The sequence below is a fragment of the Lathyrus oleraceus genome, chromosome 5 (genome assembly GCF_024323335.1).
Source record: "Lathyrus oleraceus cultivar Zhongwan6 chromosome 5, CAAS_Psat_ZW6_1.0, whole genome shotgun sequence".
In the NCBI taxonomy this organism is placed as follows: domain Eukaryota; kingdom Viridiplantae; phylum Streptophyta; class Magnoliopsida; order Fabales; family Fabaceae; genus Lathyrus; species Lathyrus oleraceus.
Window position 1 is genome coordinate 447,416,873 of NC_066583.1, and position 20,239 is coordinate 447,437,111.

Here is a 20,239-nt window from a genome sequence, read left to right on the forward strand (position 1 = left end):
TTTTATGGTCTTGTGATGTTTGACTTTCTGTTTGGGCCTTGGTCAAGGTTGATTTGACTTTTGTTGGATCAAAACCATTGGATTTAGTGGATTGATGAAATGTATATTTCATCTCCCCAAATGAATGGATGGTTTTGATTTGATGAAAGTCCTCCCATATCAATTTGTGTTTCTATCTTCCCCTCCCTCTTCATCTTCATCCCTATTCATCCCCATTCTCTCATTTGACAAATGAAATCTCTAATGTCTAAAGGCTAATTGATTCATCAATGACCTTGTGTCAGATGAATCAATACAAGTATGACTAATATAGATCCCTCCCTCTTGATATTTTCTTTTAGCGTGTGGTATGTTTTAAGAGTTTGGTTCTTCATACCAAATCTCTAACATGAATTAACATCTAAATTTTTATTGCCCGACCTCAGATAGTTGTGACTTTTACATAAGTCCACATACGATTGCTTAACATAGAGCTAAATTTGACCCTCAAGGCATATCATTCTAGTAAGTGAGACTGTAAGTCTCCCATTCATTATGGAATTGTATGGAGACTTGACCTTTTTTCCTTTCATGGGAGCTAATGGCATATTTGTTGAATTATCCAAGTTGGAGCCCTTTTCATGGGAGATGTCTTGGTTTAAGGATTCATACTTGTGAATGAATGGTTGAGTGTTCTCCAAAGAATGACTTAATCAATTAAAAATCACCACTAATATTTGATTAACTCTTATTAATGTTTCTTTACTTTCAAGTCATTTACTTTATGCAATTTAAATTTCAGTCATTTATCATTCATGGCCTTTTACATTTCATTTTACTTATTTACGTTTATGTCATTTTCACTTTGCTCATTTGAGCCATATCTTGTGATTGTTTATATTGTTTGTGTGCTTTGGTTTTGTTTGTGTTCTTAGGACCTTAAAATACTTAATAATAAGAAAAACCCTAAAAAACATTTGGTGGAGTGTTGAACTTGATCTGAGCTTTTGGACCTAGAATTAGGCAACATTCCCTGAGCAAAAAGGACTTCGCCAATGCCAACATTCTGAGACTGAAAAATTGTAAACTGAGCCTTCATCTGATGTAATACTTGGGGATTTCTTGGGTTCATCTGCTACTCTGTCTTTGTGCTTAATTCTTATTTTGATCTTGTGTCTGATTCTTTACTCTAAGTTGATCAAGGAATATTTCATTTGATACATTGGAAGACAATGAAAACTGCTAGCTTTTGGAATTGCTTGCTTGGATGTGGCTATCTTTATTTGATGCCTTGATCTTCATGATATCTGGATATTGGTCATTGCTTATTTATTATTGCTTGATTAAAGTCCAAAGGAAAATGGGTTTCTGTATGACATTCTTATCTGTTGGATTGCATTCCATTGGTCAGATCTTTTCAACCCTTAACTTTTAAATTTGTGCTTAGGATATCCTCTTAATCTCCTCCCACTTCTTAAATTTCAAAATCTCTCCCCCTTTTTCAAAAACTTTCTTTGCTTGTGATTTTAGACTTAGACTTTATTTTAATGATTATAAATTTTGGCCTTATGCCATTGAACTTTCAAACTCTTTCTTAAATAAAATTTGTAAGTAAACTTAATCATATTGACTTAAAATTTGAAAAAGACAAAAAAAACTAACAACTTCGTTCAAATTCTTGGCCTTTTGTGCCATTTAATTTAAACTTTTGTTAAAAGCAATTCACCCACTTTGAAATTTTTACCACGAACTACAAGGTTTTAATCCCTCATTTTTATGTTGGTATGTAGGCACAAGACCGAAGGTCTTGTCAAAGACAAAAACGTAATAAATAAATTCTTTTCTCATCCCCGCACTATATTTGTTGCAAACATATTTTATACCAAAAACACATACACACATAAAAAAGGGCTCCCTAGGAGTACCTAGGACACTTTGGATGCTAACACCTTCCCTTTGTGTATCCAACCCCCTTACCTGTAATCTCTGGCATTTTATTAGTTTTGATTTGAAAACATCTTATGTTTTGGTTTTGATCGTACTTTTCTATTTTCCTTTATGAAACAATAAAAGCGCGGCGACAACTCTGGTTTTATTGACGTTAAGCTTATCCATAGCTTGATGGTCATGAATTTACCGCTACAAAAATTAAGTGGCGACTCTGCTGGGGAGTAATCCTCAGTGGGTTTAGCCTACTTTTTTATGTGTATATTTTGTATATTTGATGTTTGTATATATTATTAGTATGATATAATCTGTCTGTTGTGCTTGGTGATATCTGAGTGGTGAGATAAGTTTTAACCCGAAATTGAGTGCAACTAAGATAGGAGGATGGTATAGTCATGTCCAACTTGTGTGGAGTAGTCCTTAACAAGTTGGCTTGAGACCTATCTACTCAGTGGAGACCCTTTTGGAGTTACTAATGTCACACAAGTTATTTGTGGATAGGCATTACTTTCTCTAATTTGATGGTCCGAGAAGATGAGGATCGTAGAACATTTAACCCAACTTGGCCTATTTAGGACGTAGTGCGGAGACTGTTCAGGTGTAGACCTGATAATAGTTGTTACATTATACTACACTTAGACGAGTTTCTCTTCAGAATATTATGGGTTGATGAGTTAGTAATCCTAACCTATAGTATCCGATAGATGGGATTAAGACTTTGGTAACTTTTTAGAACACGATCTATGGGTTTTTAGCCTTAGTACTCTCCTTTGGGATGGTTCTTAACCTGACTCCATGCTCGTGAGTCACAAAAAACCCTTTGATAAGGTGAAAACCATAATCCACCAAAATGGGTGATTGATCTTTATGATGACTTGATCCATCCCTTGACGTTTGTTTGTGTTTTCCTTGTGTGTGATCCCTTGTGTGTGATTGTTGCATTCATGCATACATGCACATCATAAAATTCATCACAAAAAAATGAATTTCAACGAGCTGAGGTCTTATTTGCAAATATTTTCAAACCATGGATTGTGGACGAAGGAACACTAAGAAGTACAGTTTCAGATGTCCTGATTTGAAAGAGCTAAGGAAGTTATCATCTTTTGTACTAGGTCCCTGGATTTCAAGCAACGTCATGGGAAGCTTTTATCTGTGTTATCTGCTGATGTGGTTGAAGGACTTCTGAGTATTTTGGTTCAGTTTTATGATCCTCTCTATCGGTGCTTCACTTTTCCTGATTATCAGCTTGTGCCCATTGTAGCGGTAAATTCATGACCATTAAGCTATGGATAAGCTTAACATCAATAAAACCAGAGCCGCCACCGCGCTTTCGTTTTTTCCAAAGGAAAATGGAAAATTACGAAAAAAACCCAAAGAAAGAAGTTTTCAAATCAAAACTAATAAAATGCAGAAGATTACAGATAAGGGGGTTAGTTATATAGAGGGAAGGTGTTAGCACCCAAAGTGTCATAGGTACTCCTTAGGAGCCCTTTTTATGTGCGTATGTGTTTTTAGTATAAAAGATGTTTACAATAAATGGAGTGTGAGGATGAGGAAAGAATTCATTAATTATATTTTTGTGTTTGACAAGACCTTTGGACTTGTGCTTACGTACCAACATAAAAATGAGGGATCAAAACCTCGTAGTTCATGGTGTCAATTTCAAAATTAGTGAATTGCTTTTAATCAAACTTTGAGTTTAAAAGAGGCACAAAAGGCCCAAAAGTTTGAATGAGTGTTAGTTCTTTTTGTCTTTTGAAATTTTAAGTCAATATGGTTAAGTTCATTTACAAGTTTGATTTAAGAAAAGAGTTAAAAATGCAATGGCAAAAGGCCAAAGTTTCTAATTTGCAATATAGTCTACGTTTGAAATCACAAGCAAAGAAAGGTTTTTGAAAAAGGGGGAGAGATTTTTAAATTTAAGAAGTGGGAGGAGATGAAGAGACTAATCCTAGGCATAAACTTTAAAAGTTAAGAGATGAAAAGATCTGACCAATGGGATGTAATCCCATAGACAAGAATGTCGTATAGAAAACCCACTTTCCCTTTGGACTTTGAATCAAGCAAGAATCAGCAAGCAATTACAATATGAAGAGCAAGGCATCATATAAAGATAGCCACATCCAAGCAAGAAAATCCCATAGCTAACAATCTCCTTTTCCTTTTTATGCACCAGGTGAAATACTCCTTGATTAACTCAAAATAAGACATTAGACATAGGTTCAAAGTAACAATTGCATCAAGACCATCTAGAGAATGAATTCATGTGGATCCTAATACTTTCATCAGATGAAAGCTCACATCACAATAACTTGGTCTCAGAAATGTTGGCATTAGCCAAGTCCTTTTTGCATATGGAATGTTGCCTAATTCTAAGTCCAAGAGTTCAGATCAAATCCAACAGTCCACACAAACATTTTTTTAGGGTTTTTGTTGTTTATTGAGTATTTTAAGGTCCTAAGACCACAAACACAAACAAAGTACACAAACAAATATATACAATCACAATATATGGCTCAAATGAGCAACGTAAAAATGACATAAACACAAACAAGTTAAATGATATGTAAATGACAAATGAAATGGTAAATGACTTGAACTTAAATTTCATAAAGTAAATGACTTGAAAAATAAAAGCAATATTAATACAAGTTAGTCAAATGTTAGTTGATTAGATGTTAGTGATGTTTTTCTTTTCAATTGATTAAGTCATTCTTTAGAGAACACTCAACCCTCTTTTCACAAGCATGGATCCTTGAACCAAGACATCTTCCAAAAGAAAGGAAAAAAGGCCAAGTTCCCACACAATACCATGAAATGGGGGAGACTTACAATCTCACTTACTAGAATGCTATGCCTTTAGGGTCAAAATTTAGCTTTATGTTAAGCAATCGTAATTGGATTTATGTAGAAGTCACAACTATCTGAGGTTGGGCAATAGAAATTTTGGTGTTAATGCATGTTAGAGATATGGTATAATGAACCAAACTCCTAAAACATACCACACATAAAAAGAAAAAGATCAAAGGATGGACCTATCTCATCCATACTTGCATTGGTTCATCTAACACAAGGTTATTGATGAACCAATTAGCCTTGGGATCTTCAGATTTCATTGGTCAATGAAAAGGATGAGAGATAATGGGATTGAAGATGAAGAGGTATGGGAGATGAGAGAAACACAAATTGGTCACGTGAAGAATTTTATCCAATTAAAATCATTCATTTATTTTGGGAGATGAAATATACATTTTATCAATCCCCTAAATCCAATGATTTTAACTCAACAAAAGTCAAATCAACCTTGACCAAGGCCCAAACACATAGTCAATCATAACAAGTTAATCAAAATGGCTCAACATAATTTCTACATAATTAATCAGTTAAAAGTCAAATTAAAAATACATTTAAATTAAAATTAGTTTGGTCAAAACCTAAAATATCTTCAAAACACAAAATAAATGGCCAAGAGATTTATCTTAGGTCAAACAAGGTCTAAAGACCTTAGGATTTTTTTTTTCATAATTTTTGAAAAGTCATAAGTATTTTTCAATAATTAAAAATATGCATAAAAACAATTAGTTCATTAAAAATATCAAAATTAATCAAAAAACTAATTTTAATTCAGAAAATGAAAGAGGAAAATATTTAAAGATTTTTGGTGAAAGTCCCATATTTTTTGGATTAAAAATGAAATTAATCTGAATTAATCAAAATAAATGGATTAAATGAAAAATCAAAGAATACAAAAAAAACAAGGGCCATAAGATCTCCCTCATTAATTGAGGTGACAAATCTGATGGCCAAGCGCGCGCGTTCCATAATCACCTTAGTCATCTGCGGCACACAGTTGGTAATCAAAAGCAAGGGACGAGATTAAAACGTTTGAATCAGATCAGATGGCCTGGATTGAACCAGCGCACCACCGGGGCCCTAACTTTGATCATCTTCTCTGGTGATCACCATCTGTCTGGTTCGAGCTTAACCTCATGAAGAATGAAAAGTGAATACACTAATTTGAAGCAAAAATGCTCAGGAGCTTGAATATGGCCTCAATTTTCTCCAATTCCAAGTATATAAAAAGATACAGGGATTTGAATAGGACTTAAGACAACCTAAAATCACAAAGAATGATGAATAATTGAGAGATATTCGAAGAGATGAAGTTTCTGAATAATCACATTCGAGTTGATCCAACTCCACTTGATCTTGATTTAGATTTGCTTGCTTTCTCTTCCTCTTGCTTGCAGAAACCAATTAAGATGAAAAGGGAAGTGAATTTGTGGAGTTTGAACTTCCAAATAGAAGATGAATTTCAAGCTTGATTTCAAAAGAAATCCATAGAAATTCTATGGCAGTGAGGGTTTAAATCATTCTAGCAAAGCTTGGGCAAGGTGTTCCCCCTGATTCTGAAGCCTTATGCTTGTTTAAATAGGCAATGCATTTGATTTTTGCACCACTTGAATTTTGGCCAAAATTAGAAACCTCCTTGCATGGGTGCATGGGCAATGATTTGTGCCTAAGGACTGATGTAATCCGACTCTAATTCGCGTGCAAAGTGTACTGAAATAATTATATGGAAGCATGCAAAGAAGAATGATCATTTGAGTTCAAAACTTTCTAAAACACTTCGCACAATGGATCCATGCGCAAGTACCTCAATTTCGATCCAAATGAGATGATCTTAGACTTTTTAGAAGGTGAGATCAAGGGGAAAAACTTTAATTTTAAACACCTTTCCATTTGAAGCTAGGATCATGATAAAGTTTGAGGTGGAAGTTTGGGAAATCAAACATATTTGGAAATTTTCGAAGTCCCAAGTCAAATGTTCACTTCTTCCACCTTAAATAACTTTTTCTATGTACCTCAAATGAAAAGAGTTCCTTCATCAAAGTTGTATATCTTTCAAACCTATTCAATTTGGTCACAATTTGACCTAATTTGGATTTTGCATGAAGTCGTTATGCATTTTAGATGTTGAGGAAAATCACTTGCTCAATGGTATTGGCCCAACATGACCTAAAATGTTTCCTCTTGGCACATGCATTTACAAGTTGAACTTGAAATTCCTCCAAACATAAAAGTTGAAGTAGACATCTTGAATTGGGTCATGGAATTTTAATTTCTTTAAACTCATAATAATTGAGCAAGTTATAGTCTTGGGAAGTTGACCTCCTAACTAGGGTTCAAACAAAATAACCTATAATCTTTCACCATAAAAAACGATTTTACAAGCAAAACTAGCTCTTTACTTCAACATGAAAGTTGTTTGGAATGTCATTTTGAGTACATTTCCACTTGGAATAATTTTCATATGATAGAAAGTGTAGGAGATAGGGTCTAGAGAAACCCAGTTTTAACCAATTGACTTTCTCTGGTCAACCACCATGAACCAACTTGCTAGATTGTCATTGTCTTGACTTTTGGGACATATAGAGGGTCATATATATATATAATATGATGTAATGTGAAGTATCCCTTGAAATATTTGATCAATTGTTGAAGAAACTTGTTGAAGAAGTCACGTAAGATACCTAGATGAATTAGGGTTTCCAAGGAAAACCAACTCCAAACTCTTGATGATTTCTTGATCAAAATAACATGTGAAGACCATGGGGATCCATATATGATACTTAGAGCCAATTTGAACCATTCCTTGATTGAGCTCCTTGCATTGAGGGTCTCAAACCCTAGATATAAGCTTGATAGAGCATAGGTGAGCATACACACTACCTACAAAAGAGTTAAACTATACAATGACATATTTTTGGTATTTTGATTAGTAAATAATAAAAAACAAAGTATGCTACAATTAATTGTGCTTGGTGATCTCTCCTAATGAAAACCCAATGAATGAAGGATAAGGAGAATGCCAAGGTGTGATCCTAATGCCAATGCATGTGATGAGATAGCATGAGGGATCTTAAGGTCAAAACTGGGGTCTTACAACTGCTCCTATCTAAGGACATTCTAACTGAGGAGGTGAAGGTTAAAATCTTTTTATCGACTCAGTAGAATGGACTTAAATAACAACATATATAAACAAATTTTGGTCCCTAAGAGAGATATGAATGTTAAAAATACTCTTTATGGGGAAAATGTTGCCATAAAGGAAAATAATCCGGAGAGACTGAAAGTCCACAGGAGCCTAATGCATTCAATAAGGAAAAGTGCACTGGGGAGACAAAGAGTCTGGGGGATAAAGAGTTGTGCGTAGGCTAGGCTACGACTTAAAACTGCTGGAGACACGAGGGTAATTCCATGAAAAATAAATTAATGGAAAGACTCGACCAAGGATAAAGAAGAAAATCTGCAGGGGAAACGGGTAAATCAGAAGAAAACTGAAATACTCGAACGAAACAGGGGATTGGCGACTTCACTGAGGAAATACACACCCAAACTCAACAGGGGAAGAATGATCTTCAACACAGGAGTACCAGAATTACATCATCTATTACCAGTTACTGGGTAGGAAGATAACGTAATCTGATAGAGAGACATTCGTTACCGGTTAGGGTAAACATATCAAGGATGACTCGTTGAGGAACAAGAGGTGTATTCGTTACCGGTTATTGGGTAAGAACAACATGTTGGGAAAAATATAAAATAGGATTTACAATTATCGGTTACTGGGAAGAAGACCAAAGAAAGAGAATATCCGTCACTAGTTGAAATGAACATATCAAGGATAAACTCTAAGGAAAAATATCTGCCATCGGTTAAGATGAACATATCGAGGATATACTGCTGGGGAAAAAGTAGGAATTATATCTATCAGTTATTGGATAGAATATCGAAAAGAGAATATCCGTCACCGGTTAGGATGAACATATCAAGGATTGACTCAAAGGGGAAAGCAGGATTTAGAACTACCGGTTACTGAGTAGAAGAGCACAAAGAGAAGAAAATTTGTCATTGGTTAGGATGAACATATCAAGGATTAACTCTCTGGAAAATGAAATAGGGATTACAACTACTTTTTTACTGGGTAGAAAACCAAAAAAGGGAGAATATCCATCATCGATCAAGATGAACATATCAAGGATAGACTCAAAGGGAAGAATATCTGTCATCGGTTAAGATGAACATATCAAGGATAAACTACCTGGGAAACATAAAACGATTCCGCTGGGAAAAAAAAGAGGAAGTAGATTACTTTTACCGGGTATTGAGTAAAAGTAAGGTACTCTTGCAAATCGAAAAGAATATTACCAGTTATTGGGTAATAGGCTATCGAGGGGCCAAAGTATCTATCTATGTAAGAGCTAGAAAGAAACGGTCAAACAAAGACTCGACCCGGTAAGGATAAAACTAATGGGGAACGACCTCATCCAGATAATCAACAGGGGAGGAAACTGAAATAATGACCATCCACGAGGAAGTAAGTCAGTGGGGAATGAGAAAGGTTGAATTCTTTCTGCTTAAGGGGCTGACACTCTTCAATTAAAGGAGGTTAGACACACCAAATCTGCATGGGGAAGAATAATGTCACAATAGCAGAGAATCAGACAAATAAGGAATCAAAATGCGATAATAATGCATAATGAAATATCTAATGTATGAATGTATATGTATATGTATATGCTGACAAAACAATCACAAAGGATGCAAATGTCACTGATCTCAATCACCGCCACAACACTCGGCCAATCTCAACAGGATGGAGCCATCAATTGGAGAAAAAGTTAGGGATGAACATAAATCATCCATCTCAAAAAACTCGACCCTGACTGGGGAGATAGGAAAGATATACTGAGTGTCTGATTCATCAACTATGCGGGGATTCTTAGGTCAATACCATACCAAATTGGAGACAGCCTTGCAGAGGACCCAAAAAAAAATATTCCTCAAGAATCGATGCTGACGGGGATCAATTGTGAACTTCGTTGGGGACTTACGGGAAACAAGAATCCTGTGCTGGGTCTATGCAAACCAATGAGAATATGCGCCTATAACTCAACTGGGGAGGCGATTACAAACTCAGTTGGGGAAATTGAATTTCCGTTGGGGAAGAAAAAAGTGATCAAACCAATTGATTGGGGAATACTAACAATGTTCTGTACTTTTAAGACTTACCTGTTCCCAGACTGCTGTTGATATTCCTTACTATAATTAATTTCTTTTTAAAGTAATTGCTTTTATTATTTTAAGAAAAATGGTTTTTATTTAAAATTTCAAAATTATCGTCATAAAAATTCAATTTTATTTAGCTAAAAAAAATAAACAAGAGCATAATAAAATAGGATAAAAAGCTCAACTTTATTTAATAGAATGGTAGTCTGTAAATGAGAAGACTTCATAGATCTTTATAAGAGTTGAAAAATGGTAATTTACATGGAAAAGGGCTATATTGAATACAATGATCATTATTCCTTCTACCTACTTCGACATCCACTATGCTCTTGGCTTCGGTTGAGGACGATGAATCAAAGTAGACTGACTTGCTCAAGACTGGAGATCAACCGAGTGCAGTTACTTGCCATAATCTCTAATTTTTTCATAAATTGCCCCATGGTGGGGTTCTCAATCTATCGAGATAAATTTTTTGTTTTATGTCTCTAATTTTTATCTGGATCGCCCTTTCGGGTTTTCAATCCACCGAGACGCTCATTTTTGCCTAAATCGCCCTTTCAGGTTTACAACTTAGCGAGTTGTTCTTTTCTTTTTAGGCAAAATATTTCTTGACTGTATCGGTATTCATAGGACGAGTGCACTCTTCACCATCCATAGTTGTAAGAATCAAAGCACCGCCTGAAAAGGCTCTCTTAACAACATATGGGGCTTCATAGTGTAAGACCCTAATTTTGACCCTAAGATCCCTCATGGCATCATATCATTTCTCATTGCTTTGGCCTCAAGGATCATAGCATCTTGGCTCCTTAACCCTTGGGTTGGGATTTGTGAGAGTTGGTTTGAGACCACCAAGCATGCTTGAATTGTATATTATTGCTTTTCTTATTTTGTTTACTAACCAAAAGCACAAAAATATTTCACTAACTTGTTTTGTTTTGAAGCTTAAGCAGTCATGTGATCCAAGGCTCCTAGGAGGCTCCTATGCCCATTGAAGTGGCCAGATGAAGATGAAAGCAGGCATGACAATGGTTCCCAAAGCTATCAATCATCATATATGTCTCCCAAGTATCTCAATTTGCCAACTTGATTAAGATAAACCAAAGGGCTTGAGGATTGTTTCCCAAGGAAACCCTAATTCAACTATGCATTGACTATGCCTTGCTCATGAAGCAACCTCAACCTATGATCAAATTAAATCAGGGGAAGTTGTTTCATTCATCATTATATGCATATATGATCCTATGTAGGTATCCTCAATCATTCATTCATAAGGATTTGAAGTTTGGACTTGAGAAGTTGACTAGTCAAATCATCTGACTAAATTGAAATCCACTGAGACCTAACTTTTGATGTTTTTGTCAAATGAAGATTACCCCAAGATAAACAATGTTCCTAAGAACAATATTAACAAATTTCATTTTCATCAAAAATTCATTTGAAACTTGTATGCTCATCATTCATTTCAAAATATTATAGGTCATTTTAACTGAAACCCTAATTTTGGGTCAACTTCCTAAAGACCTAACTCCTTCTTTTTTATGATTTTGAGATGATACCAAGTGCATTGGAAATTTTGAGATGTCTAATTAAATTGTTATGTTGGACAAAATTTCATAATCCTAAAATAAACACATTTGATAATACAAAACATTATAGGTCACTTTGGACCAAAGCCATTGAATCTTGAAAAAGTCCAACTTCAAGTGCCCATAACGTTCTCATAAAAAAATCCAAATTATGCAAAATTTAAGTCCAAATTTATTGCATTGGAAAGATCTACAACTTTTATGTTGGAGGTTTTTCCATTTGAAGCTTGAATAACTGAAACAAAAGGGCTTGAAGTTTGTCCTTTTTGGCAAATTTTTCAATTACATGTTTTGTACCTTGAACTTCATGACCAATTTTCACAATTTTCCAAACTCCAAATGGATTTTTGTTCAACATAGATTTTGTTCCTTATGTCAAGACCTTTCCAACCATTACTCACATGCCTATGAGTGGATTTGTTATGTATGACTTTCAAAGAAGGGAACATGTGTGACCATTTATGGAATCCAAGTGAAACCTTCATGCACAAGCCAATGCCATTCAATCTGCACGTCCAAACATGCTTCAAATCAGCTCAACATTCATTTCCAATTGGTTTTGGGCCTCACATGCGCCTCTACAGGCCCATGCATGGAGGATCCAATGATCATGCACATGAGTTTTTGCTTTGCTTGCTTTGCATTTCATTTATAAATAGGATGCTGGCTTCATTGAATGATCAACCTGAAGGTGCCTAAGACTCTGCTGGAATTGAATCCTAACCTAACACCAAAGGAATTTTGAATTTTCATTTCACTTATCAAGTTTGATTTTCAACAACATCAATTGATCTTCAATACTAATTCCTAAGCCTTGCACTAATACCATACCTCAAGATCAAGCTGCAAGCAAGAATTGAAGTGGATCATGCTCATCAAAGCTTCACTTCAAAGGTTTACATCTCAACTGTTTTGCTTAGAATGTCACTATATATTGTGCTTTGCTTGAGTTTGTTTGGTTTTCTGAAGTCCTCGTGTGAGAGGCAAGCCACTGGTGGCTTTAATTTTGGGAATTGATGAACTTCAGATTGAACACCTAGATTTTCCACCTCAGATTTCTCCTTCCATAGAGATCTTGAGTGAAATCTAAGGTTACAGGGGTGATGTACATCACCCCAACTTTAATTTGGTATAAGGATCGTGTGTTTTGGTTGAGGTTGCAAAACCTGCAACTGGTGGCCGGTTTTTGCTTGCTTGCCGGAGATGACGTGGGTTTCCACCACCGTCCCCACGTGGACTCGGCTAGCCTTTGGATCCAACTCTCCAGATCTAATCTGAGCCTTTATTATGTTTGACTATTTTTAATCTAGGGTGTTTTGCATTTGACTGGGGAACACAATGAGCGCGCGTATCTGAGCCACATGATGGTCCACGTCAATTAATGAGGTTGGATCATGCGCTCCAAATTTTTTCTCTTTTTATAATTTCTGTTTTATTTTCTTTAAATCCATTTATTTTCAAAAATTCATAACTCTTTTATTTGGAATCACAAAAATATGGGACCAATTGCAAAAATTTTCCCTTAAATTCTAGTTTCATAATCTGATTTTTAATTATTTTTGTGATTCCATTTAATATTTTTTGTGAATTATTTCATTTTTGATGGTTTTTAATTCATTTAAAATACTTTTTGATATTCAAAAATGCCAAAAATATTTTCTTAATACATATGGATGATGATAAGTCTATGAAAAATATTCTCATCAATTTCTTAATTGATTTGAGATTTATTTGAGATTTTAGTCCATTTGTATTATTTTTCTTCATTTTTAATTGTTTAAAAATAGTTTCTGTTTTCAAAAAATGTTGAGAAAATTTGTCAAACCTTGTTTGACCATGTTAGACTTGTGATGATCCAATTGGACTTATTCAAGTTAATTTGAAGTTTGATCTTAATTTGTTCATTTTATTTTATGTATTATTTTAATTCAAAAAAGTACCAAAAATATGTTTGACCTTTCTTGACTTCTAATCTTCATTTCCCTTCTGTTTACCATTGATTGATGTTGATCCCATTCACATTTGATCATTGTGTTTTAGTTATGTCTTTTGAATTTTGATTTTGTACATTTCATCTTCATCTCTCATCTTCTTCTTTTTCTTTTGACCAATGAGTTAATGATTTGTGGTTAGCCTTGACATATGAGGGGCTTAACCTTCTTTGATCCAAATCAAATTCAACTTGATCAAAGATCAAGTGTATTGCTTTGTGTCCAAGATAGGTTACTTCTTGGTCAAGCAGAAGCAAGAAGTTGAAATTCACGAGGCAGGCGCCGTGACATCCACCCTACACCATGGATTCACGAGGCAGGCGCCGTGACATCCACCCTACACCAAAAGTTGAAATTCGTCAAGAATAAGAAGTTGGTGGTGATAGGGGGAGAGAAGGCTCTCTTGGTAGGCCATTTGTCTTCCTTTTCCTACATAGACGCTGAGGATGAGGTTGGGACTCCGTTCCAAGCCTTATCTATTGTTGAGCCTTCAAGGAAAGGACCTTCTTTATTTACTTCCTACAATGATGCAAAGTTGGCCATTGAGCATGGCGCAACTACTGGTTTAGGACAAATGATCAAGCTGGAAGACAATAAATCTCGGGCGGGCATAGGGTATTCTTCAGGCATTTTCAATGAGCATGGGTTGTTCCAGAGTGGTGGTTTCATCCACACAGTCGAAGACCAAGAGGTTGTTGCTATAGTGGAAGATGATGCAGAGGAGGATTCTAGAAACTTTGTCATCCCTAGAGGAGTCTGCAATAATTGGGTCGCTGTTGATGTTCCAACAGTCGTCCATAAGTCCATGTAATATGTTCACTTTTGTTTAAAAAACCCTTCTCCCATGCCAAAAGGAGAAGTGATGACATTGTTGGCACATTAATACAATGATAATCATTCAAAAATTACATGTTAAATGTTTGTTTTTCCAAATTATTTTCCCTTTTTTCTTTTTGCATGAAATTGGTGATCACCATAAAACCCTAAAAAGAGAATAAAATCAATCTTTTCATCTGCGTGATGATTTGCTTTGCTTGAATTATGAAATCTCTTTTATACTCAAAATAATTATGCAGGTTGATCAAACCCATTGAACATAATGATCCAACACCATCTCCCAACTTTGAGTTCCCTGTATTTGAGGCCGAAGAAGATGATGTTGAAGAGATTCCTGATGAGATTACCCGTTTACTTGAGCACGAAGAGAAGGTCATTCAGCCGCATCTTGAGAATCTAGAAACAGTTAACTTGGGGTCTGAGGATTGTGTTCGTGAAGTGAAGATTGGGGCACTCCTGGAAGAGTCTGTAAAGAAGGGGTTGATTGAGTTGCTACGAGAATATGTCAACGTCTTTTCCTGGTCATATGAAGACATGCCTGGTCGGGATACTGATATCGTGCAACATTTCCTGCCTTTGAAGCCTGAGTGTGTGCCTGTGAAGCAGAAGCTCAGAAGAACTCATCCTGATATGGCAGTGAAGATTAAAGAAGAAGTTCATAAGCAAATTGATGCTAGGTTTCTGGTGACTTCTACATATCCTCAATGGGTGGCCAATACTGTGTCCGTGCCTAAGAAAGATGGAAAAGTATGAATGTGTGTGGACTATAGGGACTTGAATAAAGCTAGTCCAAAAGATGAGTTTCCTCTACCACACATTGAGATCTTGGTAGATAATACAGCTAAATTCAATGTCTTCTAATTTATGGACGAATTTTCCGGTTATAATCAGATCAAAATGGCACCCGCGGATATGGAGAAGACAACATTCATCACACCTTAGGGAACATTCTGTTATCGAGTGATGCCCTTCGGTTTGAAGAACGCCGGAGCCACGTATCAACGAGCTATGACTACCTTGTTTCACAATATGATGCACAAGGAGATCGAGGTATATGTTGATGATATGATTGCGAAGTTGATAATGGAAGTTGAACATGTAGAGCACTTGTTGAAGCTTTTTCAGCATTTGAGGAAGTACAAACTCCGCCTGAATCCTAACAAGTGTAAATTTTGAGTTTGTTCCAGCAAGTTATTGGGCTTTATCGTCAGTGAAAGAGGTATTGAAGTTGATCCTTCCAAGGTCAAAGCAATACAAGAGATGCCTGCGCCCGAAACTGAGAAGCAAGTCTGAGGTTTTCTTATCTGCTTGAATTATATTTCCAGATTTATATCCCACATGACTACCACATGTGCGCCTATATTCAAGCTCCTCTGGAAAGATCAGTGTCATGATTGGACCGAGGATTTCCAGAAGGTCTTTGACAGTATCAAAGAATATCTGTCCGAGCCTCCGATTCTGTCTCCGCCTGTTGAAGGGAGACCCTTGATTATGTACTTGACAGTTCTTGAAGACTCTATAGGTTGTGTATTGGGTCAGTAAGATGAATCAGAAAAGAAAGAGTATGCTATATACTATTTGAGTAAGAATTTCACTGATTGTGAGTCTCGATACTCGATGCTTGAGAAAACATGATGTGCTTTGGCTTGGGCTGCTAAGCGCTTACGCCAGTATATGTTGAATCATACGACTTGGTTGATATCCAAAATGGATCCAATCAAGTATATCTTTGAGAAGCCTGCTTTAACTGGGAGAATTGCCTGTAGGTAGTATCTTGGCTGACCACTTGGCACATCAACCAATCAAGGATTATCAGTCTGTTCAGTACGACTTCCCTGATCAGGAGATTTTGTATTTGAAGATGAAATATTGCGATGAACCTACGCTCGATGAAAGGCCAGAGGCTGGTACCCAATGGGATATGGTATTCGATGGCGCTGTTAATCAATATGGAAATGGTATTGGGGAAATGATTACTCCTCAGGGCACATATTTTCCTTTTACAGCAAGGCTAGCTTTCAAATGCACGAATAATATGGCGGAGTATGAGGCCTGTATTATGGGTTTAGAAGAGTGTATTGATCTTAGGATCAAGCATCTTGATGTGTATGATGATTCGACCCTTATTGTTAATCAGATTAATGGTGAATGAGAGACGAATCAGCCCGGCCTCATCCCATACAGAGATTATGCGAGGAGGATTTCAACTTTCTTTACTGAGGTTGACTTCCATCATATTCCTCGAGATGAGAATCAGATGGCAGATGCTCTTGCTACGCTTGCTTCAATGATTGTGGTGAAATTATGGAATGAAGTCCCTAATATTACTGTGATGCGTTTGGATAGACCAGCTCGCGTATTTGTAGTTGAAGAAGTGAAATATGATAAGCCTTGGTATTATGATATCAAATGCTTTCTCCAAAGTCAGATTTTCCCGCCAGGGGCATCTGTTGAAGACAGGAAGACTTTGAGGAGATTATCTGGCAGTTTCTACCTCAATGGTGATGTGCTTTATAAGAGGAGTTTTGACATGGTTCTTCTCATATGCGTAGATAGACACGAAGCAGACCTATTAATGACTGAAGTCCATGAGGGTTCATTTGGTACTCATTCCAATGGACATGCCATGGCAAAGAAGATGTTGAGAGCAGGCTACTATTGGCTGACAATGGAGTTTGACTGCTGCAAGTATGTGAAGAAATGCCATAAGTGTCAGGTTTATGCAGATAAGATTCATATTCCCCCGACACTTCTGAATGTTATTTCATCACTATGGCCTTTATCCATGTGGGGAATTGACATGATTGGCATGATAGAGCCAAAGGCGTCGAACGGTCACCGTTTTATTCTCGTAGCTATTGATTACTTCACCAAGTGGGTTGAAGCGGCATCATATGCAAACGTGACCAGGCAGGTGGTTGTGAAGTTTATCAGAAATTAACTCATATGCCGTTATGGTGTGCCAGACAAGAACATTACTGATAATGGATCTAACTTGAACAACAAGATGATGAAAGAGTTGTGTAGTGAGTTCAAGATTGCATATCATAACTCTTCTCCCTATAGACCCATGATGAATGGGGTTGTTGAAGCTGCTAACAAGAACATCAAGAATATTGTCCAAAAGATGGTTATTACTACAAAGATTGGCATGAGATGCTACCATTTGCTTTGCATGGCTATCGTATATCTGTCCGCACTTCAAAAGGGGCAACCCCTTTCTCTCTTGTTTATGGCATGGAGGTTGTGCTCCCCTTGGAGGTTGAGATCCGATCAATGAGAGTATTGATAGAAGCACAATTGACTGAGGTTGAATGGGTTCAAAGTCATTAAGACCAAATGAATTTGATTGAAGAGAAGAGATTAACTGCCATGTGCCATGGCCAGTCATATCAGCAAATGATGAAGAAAGCCTTTGATAAGAAGGTCAAGCCTCGTGTGTTTCGAGAGGTAACCTCGTGCTCAAGAAAGTTTTGTCTTTCGCGCCCGATTCCAGGGGCAAGTGGACTCCAAACTATGAAGGTCCATACGTTGTTAAGAGAGCCTTTTCAGGCGGTGCTTTGATACTTACAACTATGGATGTGGAGGATTTCACTCGTCCTGTGAATTCAGATGCAATCAAGAAATACTTCGCCTAAAAATAAAAACAGAATAGCCCGCTAAGTTGAAAACTTGAAAGGGCGACTTAGGCAAAAATGAGAGTCTCGGTGGATTGAAAACCTGAAAGGGCGATCCAGGAAAAAGTTAGAGACATAAAAAATGAATATATACATCCCGCTAGATTGAGTACCCCACCCTGGGGAAATTTAGGCAAAAATTAGGGATTTGGCAAGTAACTGCATCCTGACAAGACTTTGTTCTACAACTATCGTCTGTCAAAGATTCTCGCTCAGTCATCGTCAACTGAAGCTTCGAATACATTGGATTCAGAGTTGGTGGAGAAATGGTCATTATGTTCAATCTATCCCTTTTCCCAATATATATCACCAATTTCAAATTTGTAAAGATCCATGAAGTCTCGTCATTTGCGGACTACCATCCTATCAAATAAATTTGAGCCTTCATCCAATTCTTTTCACTCTTATTTGTTTCTGTTTAACAAATGTTTACATGTTTTAATTGATAAATATCATTGTTTTTAACAAATAAATTTTTTATAAATTGTTTTTAAACAAAGTGAACATTCACAATGACTGAAAGGATAAATGGAATGTCTTTAGTTCTCTCCCAAGGATAGTACGATCTCCAAAAGTGTAAGACATTTGTTCATATTCCTAGCATATTTGTATTTCTCTGCATCATCTTTCAGGTTGTCTCCTCAGCGAGCGTAGAGGAAGGTGATATATCATCAAGTCCCCAAAAAGTCTGAAGTTTTGGCCTTAATCTTTTGGAGATGTATATACCTCCATACTCAAAACCCTATAGAGTCTGAGTCTAGCATCTGTGTTTTATCAATTATATGGTTGTCGTCCCTTGTGGGGACTTACCTAAAATCCCTTATAAATTGATCAAAATTGTTATGCTATCTATTTTCGAGGAAGTTGGTCTTTCCCTCAACATAAATGGAAACCTCCCGCAGAGTGAGCAGGAATTCCCTGCATGAGTGGAAATTCTCAGCATGCTGGCTTGCAGTACCTCCTCAGCAAGTTTGCTTACCACTCATCCTCAGTTGGGTCGCCTGCAGATTATCCCCAGTATAATCGCCTTCAGTCTTCCCCAATGGAGTTGCTTGATCAGAGCCTGATTATTTGTTTTTCCTCATTCTTGGATAGTTTCCTCCTAGCAGAGCTGGTGTTGAAGATGTTTATTCTCTTCCCCAACGGAGCAGTGGTTCTCTCTCATCCTAGCAGAGATGTTTCTCCAGCAGATATGAGAAATATGTTGATTATTGGAACTTCGGTTTGGTGGTTGTTCACCACGGAGTTTTATATCATTCCCTGATAAGTTCCCCAGTAGAGTTTCTTTTACGATGGATCTTATCTGTGTTGAGCTCCCCAGTAGAGTTCCCTCTACATCAGATCTTTTGTTTGTTCAGCAGCAAATCCCTGGCAGTGACTCTATAGCTTCTCTGGTGGAGTAATTTGCTTCTTTTTCTCCGCAGCAGAGATGTTCCCTCAGTGGTCAGAAGTGAATGCTTGATTGATATGTTTCTGTTTGGTGGTTGTTCCCCCACAGAATTTCATATTGTTGCTTGATAAGATCCCCTGTAGAGTTTCTTCTTTGACAGATCTTATCAATATCTCTACGTATTGCTGGAAGATCCCTAGCATTTGGTAGTTGTGACCTTTGCTTATCCCTAGCAGCGGTCCCTGATCTTCAGCAGTAGTCTTTGTCCCCAGCAACGACTCTGCTTGATCCCCAGCAATGATTGGTGTTTCCTGGTATTTGTTGCTCCCACCAGATTGGATTTTCTCCTGTGGGCCTGGCCTTCTCTTTTGAGATGTTATACCGGATGTCTGTCCATTGATTCTTGGACCTGTTTGTGTTAGAGATGTCTGTTTGTCAGCATTAATCATACATAAACCATGCATATACATGCATAATTTTAGCATTCAGATATTCATGTTGCATTCTTTGCCATATATCTTTGCTTGTTATCTTCTGCTAGTGGTGAAATGTTCTTCCCCAAGCAAATGTTTGTGTTTGATCTCTCCATATAGAGTCAGCCCTATAGGCAGAAAGTGTCTATCTTTTCTTCTATATTCCCCACTGAGTTATGTCCTCGTGGATGATTATTGTTTCAGTTTCCTCCCTAAATATGTTTTGGGATGGAATTACTCCCCCGAGTTATATCCTCATTGGGTTGAGTCTTATTTCATTGCG